Source organism: Diorhabda carinulata, chromosome 11 (genome assembly GCF_026250575.1).
Source record: "Diorhabda carinulata isolate Delta chromosome 11, icDioCari1.1, whole genome shotgun sequence".
NCBI lineage: Eukaryota > Metazoa > Arthropoda > Insecta > Coleoptera > Chrysomelidae > Diorhabda > Diorhabda carinulata.
The window spans coordinates 3,434,458-3,452,578 of record NC_079470.1 but is presented as its reverse complement, the minus strand read 5'-3'; the positions used below and the strand labels follow the sequence as shown (position 1 = coordinate 3,452,578).

The window sequence follows — 18,121 nt, the reverse complement described above, 5'->3', positions numbered from 1 at the left end:
ATCGTGTGACTGACACACAGATGGCGCTGCCATTGTCAAATCCATATGACGTTTATGAAGTATCAACGTTCAAAAGACTATGTCTAAAGTGACAGCCATTTAAGTGAGGCTACTTTCGTTATTTTCAAAACAATGGATTCAAATAATTTCGTGTGTTTTAATTTATCATTGCTTATTGATGAAAAAAAAAATATTGTACAAGCTCAACAATATATTTAGTGCTTCAGATATCCGTTTTAGCCCAATTCGACAGTTTGATAAAATCATGTCATAAATTGCATCGATATTTTCGATGACTGATACAGATACTTCCCGATCGGTCATTATCTTCAATGGAAAATTTACCTCTTTTGAAGCTTGCATTCCAATTTTTCACGGTCGCATAAGAAGGACATTGATCACCAAGGGAATTAAGCATATCTTCGTAAAATTGATCACCTCTTAACCCTTTTAAATACAGGTACTTGATGATGGGTCGATAATCCAATTTTTCGTGGTGGTTCACTTTCTAAACGTCAAACTTTACACTGACACTTCTAATAAGTTCGTTGCTATGGTAAAGCAATATTTTGTGTATGCAAGGAACTGGAAAGTAATCTCAATACCGCCTTAAGACTCTCTCTAAATTGTTTCAGATCTCTTTCCTACTCAGCGCGCATTTTTTTAGAAGTGGCCCGCTAATCCGCATCCTGTTTAGCTTCAGTTCTTTTTAACGAGTAATTTTTTGCTGGTATCTTTTTGGCAACAGTGTTTTTGATAGATCACTCGGGAATCGTGTCTTGTGTCACTGTCAAACTTGTTCAATTGGGTCCATAATTTAATCATGAATCGACTTACGAACGAAAAACGCATGCAAATTATTGAAAAGATCTTCGATATGAAATCTTATTACGTTGTTATTTTGTGCTCGATATTCATTTTTTTATTCTTGGATCCTAGCAAACGTAAGTTCATCACTTTACACCCGAAAAAAAAAACGATATACTGAGAAAAAAGAACCGTCTCCAAAGAAGCTGAAGACGTATGAAGAAGAGATCCTTATTAAGTATTTTTTGTACTCGATATTCGCTTTATTGTAGTTTTTAGTTTCTGGCAGACGTAAGTTTCACCAGATACAAAACAATGGGATGAAAAGAAATAACCGTCTCCAAAGAAGACGAAGATTGTTCCATCTGCAGGTGTATGAAGAGGAAGAGATTTTTCTCCTCTATATCAATCCTTATTACGTATTTTTTGTCCTTGTTCATTCTGTATATTAGAGAAGGTCTGCTTTCTATATATTCTAGATGTTTATTTTATTTTCGTGTTCAGTTTATACTCATCGTGCTGTTCTTGTTAACATATCTTCGCACTGTTCCTTCCGCCATTTATTTTTTACTTCTCTTATTACTCTCCTTTTCTTCTAGTAATTTTGCAACGTTATATATTAGAGAGAGACAGAGAGAACGATTAAAAGAAATTTAAGCAATTATACACATCAGACTAGTCTTATCAAGTTACGACATGTTTAAATTGAAGCGAAAAAATTGTCACATATTAAAACCGACACCCTCTGTAGTAGGTAATAGCCTCGTTCGCGGTGTTCAAGTGTACATGCTTTGTTCAGAATATGTTTTGAACATACATTCCTCAACGAACGATTTTTGAACATCTAAAAGTATAATTTGAATTCGAAACTAGCTAAGAGAATAAAATGTAATTAATAAACTGACCGAAGGTTTATTCTTGATATTTGTAAGTCAACTACCACGTTTTTTAAATACAGGGTGTTCCAAAATAGTCTTTACAACTTCAAAAATTCATAACTTCGAACATAAACAAGATATTTATATTCTGTCTTTTGTATGCATTACTGCAAGTAATAAAGTTTTTTTAGAACACTTCAACATGCGCACCATTGGTGGCACTAAGCACTTCCAGTCTGTAATCAATATCAAGGCAGGTACGCTGTAACATGTCGCATGTGATTATACCAAAAGCTTGTGAAATGCGGCGTTTCAAGTCATAAATGTCATTAACCGGTGTTTAGTAAACAATGTCCATTAAATAACTCCACAAGAAGAAGTCGAGGGGTGTTATATCCATCGGTTGGGAAAAGTTTCGTTGAGGGGTTCCCGAACTGCTGTCAACCAGTGTGGTTGTGCACCATCCTGTTGTAACTAAAAAATTGGATGTAATTCTTCCAACTGAGAAAGAGCAAAGTTTTGAAGCATATCCAAGTACACGCAGCCAGTAACTGTGGTTTCTATGAAAAAGAAAGGACCAATGATTTTGCGCACACCACACATTTATCTTTGTGCTGTCTCGTTGAAGCTCGACTACTGCATATGGGATTTCAGTACCCCAAATTCGTACGTTGTGGCGGTTTATTGTACCAGACACATGAAACGTGACCTCATCACCGAAACCAACCTTTTTCAATAAATCTTCATCATGCTCAATTCGTTGTAACATGTCTACGGCAAATTCCACACGTTTTGGTCGATCTGTTGGTAACAGTGCCTCCAGCAATTGTACCTTATAGGCATACAGACGCAACTGTTTATGAAGAACCCTGTGGAATGTGGTCGTGGGCATTTGGAGTTGCCTTGAAACCTGACGAATTGAAGTTTTCGGATTATGCTGGAAGGGTTGCCGTATTCGCTCCACATTTTCTGGACTTGTGCTGGGTCGTCCGGATCCATTTTTATGCAATACTGATCCGGTGCTCATGAAGCCTGTGTGCCATACACGGATGGAGGGTCTGGATGGTGGGTCTCTTTGGAATTTTGTCCTGAAGTGCCGTTGAACCTGTGTATCTGATTTCGTCTCTATGAACCATGACATGCATTGAGCTTTCTGTTGTGGTGTCCACATCTTCACTTATAACTGTTCAGCCTATTGAAAAAAAAAACTTTATTAATTGCGGTAATAATGCAAAAGACAGAATATAAATATCTTGTTTATGTTCGAAATTATAAATTTTTGAAGTTATAAAGATAAGTTTGGAACACTCTGTATAATTACGTAGAAAACCACGTAGGTTGGAGGTTATTTTATGGTAAATATCACAAAAAGAATAAATATACATGCGCCAGACTAAAAATCCTTACACGAGGATACATTGGACATACTCAGAACACATTCGGAACTAGAAATATGCGCGTGAATCTAGCCAATGTCTTTTATATTGGGATGATCTGTTCTCTAAATGTTATCTAGAATTTTTAAAAACTGTTTATATGTAAAATATTTCATTCTCAACTTATTCTAACACTAATCTTCGAATTTTATTGCAGATATTTTTCTAGTGGATATCCACCGAAGAGATAAGCGCATCTGGTACGTAATTATAAGACACTTTCTATAACATTGGAATTAATTTATACGTTTTATTCAAAGGAGTGTTTCGAACATACTCAGTTAAAATAACGAGAAACTTTTATGTTATTTGAATAAGCAGAAAGTCGTTTATTTTTTTCTATGGAATGACTATTAGCTTTTACATATGTATATCAAATATTTAAATTAACATTGAAAAATTACGGAATTAAAGAAGACCTCGGAAATATTAAATCAACAGTGACCATGTCGACATTTTCCTGCAACTTGCATTAAATTCATGTTTTATTATAAAACATTTAGACGATTCTGAACCTCCCTGACCTAGTCGCGCCAAAAATCGATTTTATACATCAATGTAATTCAGATTCAACAATTGCTTCTTCATTTGAGCTCAATTCCTTACCGGCGAGCATTTTTTTGAGATCAGCGAATAGCCAGTAGTCACTGGGGGCCAGATCAGACCTATACAGTGGATGAGGAAGCGATTCGAACTTCAAAATATATTCAATTTACCCATCGTTGCTTCCACTTGTGCATCGTTACATTGTCTTGGTGAAACAGTTGCATTCAAACTATCCAACAACTTTATGTAGCATTCGCTATTGATTGTCTCTCGCTTTTGGAGATAGTCGATGAGAAATACTCCATGTGCATCCCAAAATACTGAAGCATTAACCATCCCAGCTAACTGTTGAGCCTTTGGACGCTTCGGATGTGGTTTACCGGCTGCAATACACTCAGATTATGATCGTTTTGATTCCGGACTAAAGTGATGAATCCGTGTTTCATCCATTGTCACATATTGACGCAAAAAATCTGATTTATTATATGTAAATATGTGCCAAACACTGCTCTGATTCATCAATACTTTGTTGTTTTTGTTTGACTATGAGTAAACGCGGCATCCATTTTCTCATGGTAAAATCTTCATGCATAATTGTAAACACATTGCCTTCTGATATCTTTACGTCTTCAACTATCTCATGCAATTTCAATTTACGATTAGAAATAACCAATTTGTGGACTTTTTTTATGTTTTCTGGAGAACCACTTCAATTTCTGGATGACCAGAACGTTCACCATCAATGATAGAAGCAATGATAAATTGAAAGTTGGTACTTCAGTCACACTATTTATTGAGAGATGTTATACAAGGCAATAGAATTGTTCAGAATACGTGTTGTACAAGTGTTCAGTTCCATCGTCGCAACTACTGCTAGTGGTGGCTCCAATCCATGGTTCACCTGTCGCTACTGCAAAATTGGTTTACCCAAGTAGTCAAGTGCTAAACTTTTTAGACTTTTTGGGATCTTCCCCGTGACCACCAAATTAGTATACTATTAGGATAATGATAAAACAATGACAAAGACTTTCGTTTTACAATCCAGAGACCAAAGAATAATCCAAGTAATGTATGAAAACGCGCTCTACCAACATACTAAAATATTGAAAGAACTTTTGACTAACAGGAAAATAATGGCTCTGGTATTTTGGAACGTAATACGCACAATTCTTGATGAATTCATGAAACTATAACGAAACAAATTTACTATGAATCGCCTCCAGAGATGCGTGCTGTATTCTAGCACGGCCCTGATGTATTCACGACCGCATAGGGCCAAAGTAACTGAAGAAATTTTTCATAAGTTCAAGTCTTCAACAATTTACAATAATGGTACAGTGAAGATCTTCCATCACGTGAATACGTCAGCAACAATATTCATATAAATTAAATCAAAATCTGTCAACTGAGAAGAAATAATTGTTACTACTAATAATCCAAGTGTCGGCCTTTTACGAATTGCTAATTAAAAAAAAATTATTTGAATGGTTGACATCGACATATTTAGCAAAATTCTTTTGATGAAAATATCGATATACTGAGTGAATAAGTTACAAAATGGCAAAACTAATATTAGGTTTATTACTGGAGACATAATTTTTGCAGGATGATTTTAAATAAGTACATACATATTTATGTAGCTCACAAATTATCGCTTCCTATCAAATAATGAACAAAAAAACATAAAATTCTGAAATAAAAAACTAAAAAACAAACAAAAAGAAATACATCCCTAAACCTGAAAGGAACAGTTTGTTTTTTAGAATGGAGCTTCCTCTTTTTTCTTCTTATACATTCGTTTTATTTTTTTTTTGAGCCTGAAGCAGTGCAATCAAAAACAAAAACCACAACCCCAGCTCTGCAGAGGAGGAACTCAGGGCCAATTCCAATGAGCCTTCCTCATTATAAAAAAATTTCCACATCCCACCCAAAATATACCCAACGAAATTCTCCCTCTCGTGGTTTAATATTTAATATATCAACTGGGTGTCCTCTTAACTAAACTAATATTACAAATAATCACAAAAAATCGTCGTCTATTTGGATCTATACGAATTTCAGGATATTCTAAAGATGTGAAATGGAAATAAGAGATTACTTTCTGACTTCCCTGTATTATTTGTCCCACAACTCAATCGGGTTGAGGTCGGGCGACTTTCAAATACTCCGCACAGTTTCGAGAATTGCTTGGAATCGTTGTCTTGCTGGAGGTAAATATTCTGTCAATAAGGCTCTGGCCAACATTTCATTCAATTTAAAAATTTTTATTGCTTTCTTTCTTCAAAAACCATACAATTTTCACCAGGTGTGTAGTGGCCCTTCCTTAAAAACATCCCCAAGTCATCACCGAGCCTCCACCGTGTTTTACATTCGGAATTCCGCATGGATCCAACATCCATTTTTCCTTCGACATTCTTCTCTTAGACAACCCAAAAGCCTCAAATTTTTAGCCATCACTCAATAAAATTCTCTCCCACTCCATGCACACTATTTTTATGTTCTTTGTCGCCTCTTATTTGCTCTGGTTAATTTATCAATTCTTATTATGATTGCATTATCATCTTTACCATTATCATTTTCCTTTTTTAAACATTCGAATATAGCGACGCCACTGTTTATCGCAGACTGTCTGGCAGGAATATTTCGAAGAATGTGTGTACATACGCCTTCCGACAGCTTCGACCAATAGAACTGCATGTATGTTTACGATTCGATGTTTTCATTGGTAAATAGTGGAGATGACGAGTCCGCGTGGTCTGACGGTTTGTTAGATGTTTACCGAATTTTATAAGGGGAGTAATAAACATTTTCATTTGGTTAGGAACTTGAGTATTTAGGATATTGGAAGAACTATACTTGCAAGTCTTATATAAAGTAAGCAAATAACGGACACCATTTTTTCCTTTGGTTTGTAAGACACCGTTACGCTTGACAATATAAAAAAAAACTTTGTTATAGGGTATGATTTAAAATTTAATGAATGGATTTTGGGGTTAGCCGGTATTGTACATTCGAATTGGGAAGCCAACCATTCCAATCATTGGTAAAACACGAAGTATTTATTTTGCGGCATGTGACACTACTCGATAAAAGCATTCTGCGATGCTGACTTAGCGTGTTTTGAGTATGATTTTGAACCGGATAAACGCGGAAATATTTTCGCGTAGGAATGCTATTTTTTTGTTATGATAAATACATCAACCTTCACGATGACTTTGTAAAAAAATATGTATGTCTGTACACTGTTTAAATTGTGCACGTAATATAATCTGCTCAATTTAGACATTTAAAGTTACATTAATTCCTGAAAGTCAGTAAAATTGTTTAAAATACAATTGAACATAGAATTTGAATATTCTCCATCATTTCCGTGTATGGAAAAATTTTTTATTCAAGGTCAATTGTCAAAAAATGAGTTTTTCGCAGTTGGAACTGTCATAAATTCATCAAATAAATTATCGATTGACCAGCAGCTTTTATATTTCTCGTGCAATTATTATTAATTAATTAAATACGACTCTAAATCTGAAACATTATAACTTTCACGACTTTTTGAATTATTATGTCTCAGAAACAATGGCTCGAAGGAAAAAATGTATTGATACGTTTTTTGTAGATAATTTCATAATCTACAATTTTTGTCTGAAGTATTTTCATGATAAAACTTACCGTTTTGCTGATAATCGCGAAAAACTCATTTTTTTGACATTTGACCTTGAATAAAATTTTTTCCATACACGGAAATGATGAGGAACATTCAAATTTTATTTTCAATTGTATCTTAAACAATTTTAATGATTTTTAGCTTGATGGGAATTAATGTAACTTAAAATATCTAAATTGACAGGATTATAACTTTTACAACTTTTTGAATCATTATATCTCAGAAACGGTGACTCGTAGGAAAAAAAGTATTGATACGTTTTTTGTAGATAATTTTATGATCTACAATTTTCGTCTCAAGTATTATACATATTTTCATTATAAAACTTCTCGTTTTGCTGATAATCTCGAAAAACTAATTTTTTTTTGACATTTGACATTTTTTTCCATACACGGAAATGATTGGGAACATTCAAATTTTGTTTTCAATTGTATTTTTACCAATTTGACTGATTTTCAGCTTGATGGGAATTTATGTAGCTCCACTCTTATTTGTAGGTCTAATTTGACCGGACTAATAGAAGGTTTCAAAAGGAATATTTTCCTATTTTGGTTATATTTTCCATTGATGCCTCATCGTTTTAACATTTAACAAGTTTTTAAATTATTGTGTGAATAAATGATCTCGTATTTAATATGGTGTTTTTTGTAAATTCAATAAAAGTGGAAAATAAAAATAATCATCTGTCGCTTATCAAATACCATATTCAATAACTTTTACCTGCGCAAATATATACATTAATAGATAAAACCGATGACTGGATTTTAACTTTCACTGAACCCGGTCGGATTCGTTTCGGTTTATGAATTTTAATTGTTTTATTTTTACGTTATTGTGAAAAGGATGTCCACATCCTTCCACTGTACCTTACTATTTGATTGTTATATGAAAATATTGAAACATGCAGGAGCCGTGTTTCCTCATATAGTTACAGTTACATCATTCGCGTGCATTCATTGTAGTATATCATTTCATACTAATTCAAAAAAATATTTAAAATAATATTTTTTTCATACCTCGAGAGTCGAAACTACGAGGTATGAAGAAAAATCGTATACACTACGCGGGCAAAAAGTTGAAATCTCGTCCCTTCGCGTCATAATGCCTTCGACTCCGCCTCGGACGCCTTTCGGCTTTTGTACAAAAAAACAATCAAAATAATGGACTGAAAACGGAGATAAAGACCGTTCCATCTGCTGGCAAGGAGATAGTCGGTTTTTTGGAATGCCCGTGGGATAATTTTCATAGACTATCTTGAAAAAGGAAAAACTAACAACGGCGAGTATTATGCGAACTCATTGCAAGAGTTGAGCGAATAAATCAAGTAAAAACGAATTAATCAACGAATTGAAGTTTGTACTGCTACCTCATGCACCATATTCAGCAAATTTAGTTTTTAGACGACGCCATCTGAAAGTTGTTCGTTCTGTATTCATTTACATACCGAAAGTTGCGTTTCGAGTGTTCCATGTAGTGAAAGTGACAGTTCCGTACTGCAAAACACTTTCGGGACGCTCTGGAGTAGACTATAACTTTAACTTTCTTAAATATGACTCTAGCCACTTCAATGTTGACAGTTGACAGTTTCACTTCGATGATTTTGCATAACCTTCAATTCCTAATTTTCCAAAATTATTTGTTTTATTGGAAGTTTTGTCTAAATTAATGAAAAGAATGAATGATGATGGAAAAGAAAACATCAGCGATGAAGAGTTACTCGAATCCACGCCATCTGATCTCACCGAAGTTAGCAATGCGGCCGTTCTTAATTCGTTGCCGGATAAATCTCGTGCAAGGTTCGAAAAACAGTACGAGCTCTTTAAGAAGTGGTGTCACTAGAAAAAATTCTAAATAAAATGTTTATAATTCTCTATTATTTATTTTCTTTCCTCAGTGTAATTGAAAAAGTTTTGGATCTTATGCGTCGTCTACAAACTATTGTGTACGCCGCGACTGAAATACTACTTTGTTGGACTCGTCTGTTGCTCGCCTCGCTTCGCTCGTATCGCAATTTTCAGGCTCGTCCGACAAAGTAGCACTTTCAATCCTTGGCATACAAACAACTATTCCTAGGATTATTTTCCGTTCCCAGTCTTGAATAAATGGTCAAAGATTTTCCAACAATGGAGAGATAATGTCGGCAATTCTTGGCTATTTTAAGGAGCTTGACGATTCTTATTATAAAGAGGATATCGAACTTATCGTACATCGCTGGGCAACATCTGAAAGGAGATTACGTTCAAAAATAAATGTTTTGTTTTTCAAAAAAAAATTGAGTTTTCTTTGTTGGGTCAGGTACTTCTGGGACCATTCTCATAGAATAATGGAGAAATGAATTAAGAACCAACTTTGTAATATAGTATGACATTCTTTCTATCTTTCTAGTCGTAGGGTTCTTCGTTTTTTCCCTGACATTTTTATTTCTTCTGGCAAGCTTCTCAGTTTTCCTTTCTTGTTTTTGTTCACGCTTCTTATAGTTTCCGTACTCTTCTCCCATTCTTATGATGTGGCTGAACCATCTTAGCTTCCCTTTGACGATTTGAATATCAGCGAATGGTGAGCCTCTCACAGGGCTGCCCATCATCATATGATCAAAGGATTCTAATTTAAGTATAGTGTTGACTATATTTTCAAGGTTTTGTAAACGCGCTCAAAAATCTTCACTCTATAAACACACATTTCAAACGATTCCCAAGTTTTGAGCATATTTTATGTGAGCGTTTTGGAAGAGCTCAGGAAAGACATAAAAAGTGCCATCTTCTTACGCAGATCAAGCTTAAGATCATGGTTGCAAAGAATTAGTTTGAATTTGATGAAACTTTTTATTACTCTAGACTCTATTATTATCAAGAGTTTTCGTTATTTGTTTACATTATGCGAGGTCATATTTTTATTTTATCGATGAATGTGACAAGTTAAAACTTGCATGTACCGGCTGATTTATTATTCTTTAACTGCGAATTATTTCTTCGGTGTTTATGATCGTAGTTTAGTCCCAGTGAAATGTTTCATACGCAAGAACGTGCTGCGATTTATACTTTTTGGACCAAGACATCTTTTTGTGAAATTCGAATGTTTCCGAATTCAGATTGGTAAGTTTTAAAAAGGGTAAAACTAAAGAACTCGTGCATTAATCTTCAAAGCCGCCGGATTAAAAAATGCCTCTACGTACCTTGGACTACAATTTGAAAAAATATACATCCCTCAGGAACTTTGGTCAATTAATCTAGCCTTTCAGTGTTTATACAGTGAAAAGGAGATTGAAAGACGCTTGCCTTTTTGGAAGGGTCGTAGTGATGGAACCTCTTTTAAGACGTCAAAATAAGCTGTGAGCGAAAGAATTTGAAATTTGGGCGCATTAAGGAAATGATGATTCAAAGTTTTTAGGTCTAAACTTGTAACTTTGCCTACGTTCAAGTTGCTTTTCGATGTCAAGTATTTCGCAGCAGCAGTGTTCGTGATTTATTCAGACCAGCAACAAAATGAACTCCTCATGTAAATTTGATGAATCGTTATTTCTGCGCAATTTTGTGCGTGCCTTGACTACCATGGTTTTTCTTTTTATTTGTTTCTAAATTCTATATTATCACCGTTCAGTTTTATTTCCTGCACTTTTTTGAAGATGGTTTTGCATTCGCTCTCAACAACTCTTGATTCATTCTTTTCTTGAGGAGGTAAAATGATATTTCTTCGTTCCTAAGAGGTAAAGATCGAGGTCTTAGATAATCCTAGTACACATGGTGTTGTATAAAGTAAACTTTTCAAACACTTTATTCACTATAAGTAATTAATTTAGCTTATAACTTTAGATCGATACGCCTATGGTAGAATTATTGCATAAAAAATTACTCATATCGACATGTTAGTAACATCACTAATTTTGGAGTCAAGGTGTTTCATATCGTATCTAAAGAAGGCGGTACTAACATATCGATAATTATTTTCCATACGATTTAAATAAACAAAATAAAATATTATATGTATTGACATAGTTGACGTTTATCTATTAATAATAAAAGCGCACATAGGGATCCATGAATGGAGACTTGAAGGCTGAAGAGGACCCGACTTTACGAATTGGTTTTATAAACGTGAGTAACAGGATTGATGATGACGAAGAAATAATACAACAATCAAAGTTCGACTATTTGAAACTCATATCTTTAAATTCGACTGCCAACGCTCTAGCGGACATTCTTGGGTTAAATTATGCCTATCGGGATAGGAAACGCAAACTCATTCTTTCGATACAAAGTGTTAAAATTTTAAAAATGAAACGTTTTTTTTTCGATAAATTTCTGTGTGATCGATTGTTATTGAAACTTTTTTATGATTGTCAGGTCGATAAACATGAATAAGTGATTTATAGTTTTCTCTGGAAGCGTGCAGTTGGATTTAATGATTCTTTTTCCACTCCTGACTTCTCCGCCACTGGTTAAAATGTTTTTTTTTTCAATTTTCGAATTCTACCATCAGTAATAGCATCATTTGATCATCGCTCCTGTGATTATTTAGAAAAATACAAAACAGTTTCTTCCGAATCAACTTATATGTATAGGTTAATAGTGTCCTACGAAACGTTTTTTTTTTTCGAAAAATATGTTGTCTTCTACTACCCTAAAACGTTTTTCCAGAAATTCTCAATGGAATTAGAATAAAAATGTAACATTTAGTTAACACATCTTAAACACAAAATAAGTGAAACACAATAAATTAAAGCAACTGATCTAATCGCACATTAGGCGTGTTAGAAATTTCTTTTATTGCTGCTTGTATACGGCCTACAAGATCTTCCACATTTCCTACCTAGACTTCACATGCCCCCAAATAAAAAAAATCAAGAGGCGTAAAATCCGGATACCTAGCTGGCCGACCAATTGACCCACCTCGACCTATCAAGGTCTGTCCATAAGTGGCATTTAAATGTATTCGTATAAGTGCTGAAAAATGTAGTCAGATTATTGTAACTTTAAATTATTAAATCCTCAGTTTGCTAAATAAATTGTTTTTAAAAAGCAAGTTGGTAAATTGAGTTATTTAATTCTATTTCATAGAAACCAAATCCAAATACTCTTCACTTACAAAAATGATTTGTCAAGACTTGCAACCTCTACAAATAACGGAAAATGAGGGCTTTATTAATTTTTGCTATGAAATGAATCCTGACTATGTTTTACCGGCAGGAAATCTTTAAGAGAGAAAATTCTTCATGCCGCACGTGCTACAATTCTAGATATACTACATTCAGTTGAATATATGACTGCTACAACAGATTTATGGACTTCTGACAGTAACAAACCATACCCAACTGTTATACATTCCATTTTTAATTCAAAACTTTTTTCGCAAACTATTAGTACTCGAGACGTTACGGAGGAACATTCTTCTATTATTTTAGCAAGTGTGCTGAAATCGATATTTGATGAATGGCAAATTACAGAAAAAATTGTGACAATAGAATCTGATATTGCTCCGAATATAAAGAAAGCTATTTCTGAATATTTAAGTAAGAGAAACCACTACTGTGTAGCTCACACTTTGAACTTGACTGTAAGAAAGCTAATACTGAATTTATGAAAATTATAAATAAATACCAATCCATAGTCACCTCTTTCAAGCACCAAAGCGACTCACAAACTTATGGAATTGCAACATCCAATGGATATGGAATGTATCAAATTAATGCAAGATGTCCCGACGCGCTGGAATTCTACATATTTAATACTAGATAAAATGCTCAAAATTAAAACTGCTTTATCAGCAACTATGTCCGATATGCCTGGTTCACCAAATAATTTACAAAACATTGAATGGGAAGTGGTTCAAGAATGTGTAGATCTTTTAAGACCTCTTGAAAAACTTACTGCAGCCTTATCCGGAGAGAAATGTCCAACATTGTCTTCAGTGATTCCTTTGATTAGAAATGTTCAAGCAGCACTGGTAAAAAAGATCGTAAATAACAGGCATTGGTCAAGAACTAAAAAAATATTTATTAGAAGCTGTTGATAAACGGTTAGGTACTTTAGAATCAAACAAAACTGCAGCTAAATCTACCTACTTGGATCCGAGATATAAGAAAATTGGTTTTGGCGTAGAATCTAATGCTGATAGGGCTAAGCAATCCGATATTGATGAAATTGAATCTACCTCCATATTCACAACTTCAGATAATATCAGAACAGAATCGGAGTCTTCATCGTCAAGCCACCCGCAACCAGAAAATAAGGACGTGAATGATTTATGGGAAGATTTTGATGGAAAACTTTCGGAACGTACTACAAATCAAGCATCATCAATGATATCTTAATGCTTACTGGAAGAAAAGAAAACTAATTATGCCAGTTCTGTATAACTTAGCTATGAAATGTTAATGCATCCCAGCGACTTCTGTTGCTTCAGAACGAGTTTTTTCTAAAGCTGCGCTGATATGTATCAAAGAAGAAACCGTTTGGAAGGAAACAAAATGATTTCAGTTATTTCCCTTAAAAATACATTCTTTTGTTGAGTTTATTTAAGTTTGATTTAAGTTAATTTTGAAGCATGTTTATTATTACCTAAATTGATTTAGGATTTAAGCGTCGTCTAAAAAATGTTGTGTACGCCACGGCTGAAATACTACTTTGTCTGTTGCTCGCCTCGCTTCGCTCGTCAGGCTCGTTCAACTAAGTATCACTTTCAGTCCTTGGTATACAAATACAAAGTATACAAAGTTACCAGTACCGAGTGAAAAAAAATCACTACTTTTGAGTGGAATTTGGAATTTATCTGCTCATCGCCAAATACAAACAGTTGCAGTTTCTTCGAGCATTTGTTGCAACAAATATCGTTCAAGAATGTTATTTATTGAGAATATCTTTTGGGGAAGACCAATTTAACTAATATACCTCTTCGTATAATCGAATTAATCACACCGTATGATTTTAATAGCGAAGAAACGCTACTGATTTATAGAAAGGCCGTATGCAAGTTGAACGTATCTACTTATTATGTTAACGGGTACAATGAAAATAATAGAGAGACGTGATGAAATTATAAGTGGTCGTGTTTGGTTTGTAATATATGTTATTTATAACTAATTAACATTACATATGCTTGGATATAAATATAAACGCGTTACACAAACAAAAACATCAAAAAGACAATGACATTTTATTGTAATTACATGTATGGTCACTTGTAAAATGTGTAGGAGAACGTGACATTCTATACTGATGTCCGAAATTGATTATACGATATTGGGATGGAATAGGTAAGAAAATAAATTTCAAGGACGATATTTATGAATTTTTTTAGGGAATATATTGTCCTGTTTCACAGAAATCGATGAATTACTGTTATGGAAATATCTTTATTATGATGAAAATCTTCTAATACATAAAATTCTCCGAAACGGCTTGACCGATTCTCATGAAATTTTCTGTGCATATCGGATAGGTCTGAGAATCGAACAACATCTATTTTTCATCCCCCTAAATGTCAAGAATAGTCCACCTTTTCTTATTCGTTTGATAAAATTTTTTGTTTTCATTTTTATACACATATATACAACCCTCTACGACCAACCTCTATTTTTTATTTGTTAATTATCTAATATATAAAATTTTCGTGCAGCGATGATTGTCGAAATTATTTTTTATTCTTATTTTTTTTAAACCAATAGATGGAAAAATTTAAACAACATAATTTATAATTTTTTTAATAAATTGAGTGAAAAATAGTATAGATGTAAAATTTAATACGACAAATATTATATGCTATGCTATTAAATTCTAGAGAATACGTTATTGATCTCAGAGCAGCCTTCGACAGAATGGACTTAAAAGAAATAAAGAGATGCCTGTGAGAGGGTAAAGCAGATGATGTGGTTCTTATACCAAATACAAGCAAGAAGATGCAGAAGATGATCCATATATGAGCTAAATATGAGTGAATACCCGTTATATTAAAGTGATAATCATAAACTGTAAGCAAACAGGATCACAAATAGAATAAAATGAAATAGAGAGACGAAATTATATTACACGAAACCATACTGGGACGAAGAAAAAATAGCATTGAAATAAAAAGATCTACATAATTACGGCACGAATAGTAAGATGTGCAAGTCAAAATTGGACACTGAGAAAGGAGGACGTAGATGAGGCACCTAAAGGAATAGAAAGGAATAAAAGTAGAAATAAAGAAAATACGATAAATCACAAAATGATAGGCAATAATAGGAAAAATGATAAGAAAACAGCTGAATTGTTGTGAATTTATTCATATACAAGTAATGGAGGTAGAAAATACTATCAAGACAACAATAGGAGAAGCCTAATTAGAATGAAAACAGGAGACAAGAAAGAATCGAAACATTGACCAACCCCCAACCGTTGGATTCATCGAGGAGAGTCTCAAAATTGACCTCATCGATTTCCAGAAATAAATCTAGAAGTTACCTTCAATCATTAGTCTAGACGACACCCATAGTTGATACCAACGATTTGAAGAATCGTATTCAAATAGCGTGTGAGATCATAAGAAAAATGCACCATGAGTTTTGTTCTTGGTAGCTGCACTGGCAGTACTAGTTCAGGAAGTGTATACTAAAGCGTTCTTTGTAGCAAAACTAGCGCTAATGTCGCTGTTCTTAGTAGTAGTGCAAGAGAACTAGTTCACCCAGTTCACTGTACTGCTTGCACTGGGTCTAGAGTCAGTTCAGCCAATGCAGTGCAATAAGTGTAATCTGGAAACGGTGGCATTACATCTTCGTCTTCGTTTTCCATTTTTGTTAATACTACAAGGTCTGAATCACATCAAATAACCTTAAATACAACAATCAACAAATGCTCTATTGCTCTCTGCACTATATCGTTCTTTGTATCCGAAAGAACTAATTCTATACACTTATGAACTGGCATGCACTTATCTTCAAAAATAACAATAAGGTGTATTATAGCTTGACAGGATATAGGTAGAAATTGCAAAAAAGAGACGACATTTGAACAAAAACGTACGTACGGACAACAAAATTCCAATATAAAAATTATTGTCTATTATGATAACACTTAGATGTAGATGTGCCGAAACGAAAAAAAATTTGGGCATTATAAGGAAAAAAAATGTTTTTTAAAGACAGGGAAAAATTTAACTTTTTTACTTTATCAAAATATTACTTGATATTGATGTCTAGTTAGCGTAGACCATGGAGAAACAAAATATTGCGTTACCATAGCAATGAACAATAAATTATTAGAAGTATAAGTGTAAAGTTTGACATCAAAAATTATGAAAATCGAAAAATTAAGCAGATTTACGAAGATATGATTAATACTCTTGGTGATTAATGTCCTTCGTATGTGACCGTGAAAAATTCAAATTCAATTCAACTTCAAGCTTCAAAAGACGTGAATTATCCATTGAAGATGATGACCGATCGGGAAGGCCAGTTTCTGTGTCAGTCCCGAAAATATCGATGCTGTTCATGACATGATTTTATCAGATCATCGAATTGGTCTAAAACGGATCTGATCTGAAGCACTGAATATTTGATACGAACGCGTTCATCATATAGTTTACGTCAAATTTGGACATGAGAAAAATTGTTGCAAAATGGATCCCAAATGTTTGAATGTTGACCAAAAGCGTTCGATCTGTGCTCGATTTGAAAACGATGTAGACTTCTTAAACCGAATTGTTACTATGGATGAGACTTGGGTACATTTCTACGATCCAAAAACAAAGCAATAATCGATGAAATGGCGACACTCTGGTTCTCCAAAACCTAAGAAGTTTAGTGTCCAAAAATCTGCTGGAAAAGTTCTTGCTTCAGTTTTTTGGGATTGCTATGGAGTAATCATGATTGATTTTTTGGATAAGGGTAGAACGATAGCTGGAGATTACTATTCGACATTACTGACCACTTTAGGGGAAAAAAATTAAAGAGAAAAGACTCGGAAAGCTATCCAAAGGTGTTTTGTTTTTGCAGGACAACGCCCCTGTACACAAATCTCATGTAGCCATGCAAAAAATTCGTGATTTAGGGTTTGAATTACTAGAACTTTTCTCCCAACGAGGAGGTAATAAAATCTGAGCAGGTCTGGTTTGCAGAGCAAGAAGAAACATTTTTTTTGAAAGGTCTAGATACGTTGCAGGTTCTCTGTAATGAATGTACCCAATTAATATGTGGACTAATAAAATATTTTGATATTGAAATTTTGTTTGGTTCTATAGTAGGTTAAGAATTTTTCAATATATCCTCGTACAACATAAATATCAAATTTTAACCACAATAATTTCGTTAATCAAAAACTTAGTCTAACAGTAAAAAATGCACAATAGTCTATCGCGCCGAGAGTGCGACGACTTTTACGTTTTCTATTTTTGATTCTGGATGTAAATAGGATGTAAACTTTTAGAGATAGTATCACCCTCTACAACAGAAAGAAGAAATACTTATTGTTTTCCATGTGCTGCAATATAAAGAAATTAAAATTGTATGTACCGAAAGAAAGTAAAAGTTTTGAATGAAAACAAAGGGATGATCAACATTCAAATAACAATAATCAAAGAAATAAAAGAATTCGCACACTAGAAACTAGCGAGATGAATGATAATTATCACGGTGATATTTTTTTTGTTAATGAACTTAAATTAAAAAAAAATGAACTTGCATTGTTTCAGTTTTACAGTAATTAATCATTGTCTCTTTGTTCTTAACCGATATTATTTATAATTAATAATGATAACACTTTCATTTTTATTGTAGCAGTGCCATTTCTAAAAGTACAGATATTTTGAAATATGAAAAA

At 33.7% G+C, this 18,121-nt stretch overlaps 1 long non-coding RNA gene across 1 annotated transcript in view; it reads left to right on the top strand.

The window, feature by feature from the left end:
* Positions 1-7,952, top strand: part of LOC130899371 (uncharacterized) — a 46,535-nt gene extending 38,583 nt beyond the window's left edge. The window contains exons 2-3 of the long non-coding RNA XR_009060019.1: positions 3,279-3,321; positions 7,829-7,952. This is a non-coding gene — a long non-coding RNA (uncharacterized LOC130899371). The remainder of the gene's footprint in view (positions 1-3,278; positions 3,322-7,828) is intronic.
* The last annotated feature ends 10,169 nt before the right edge of the window (positions 7,953-18,121 follow it).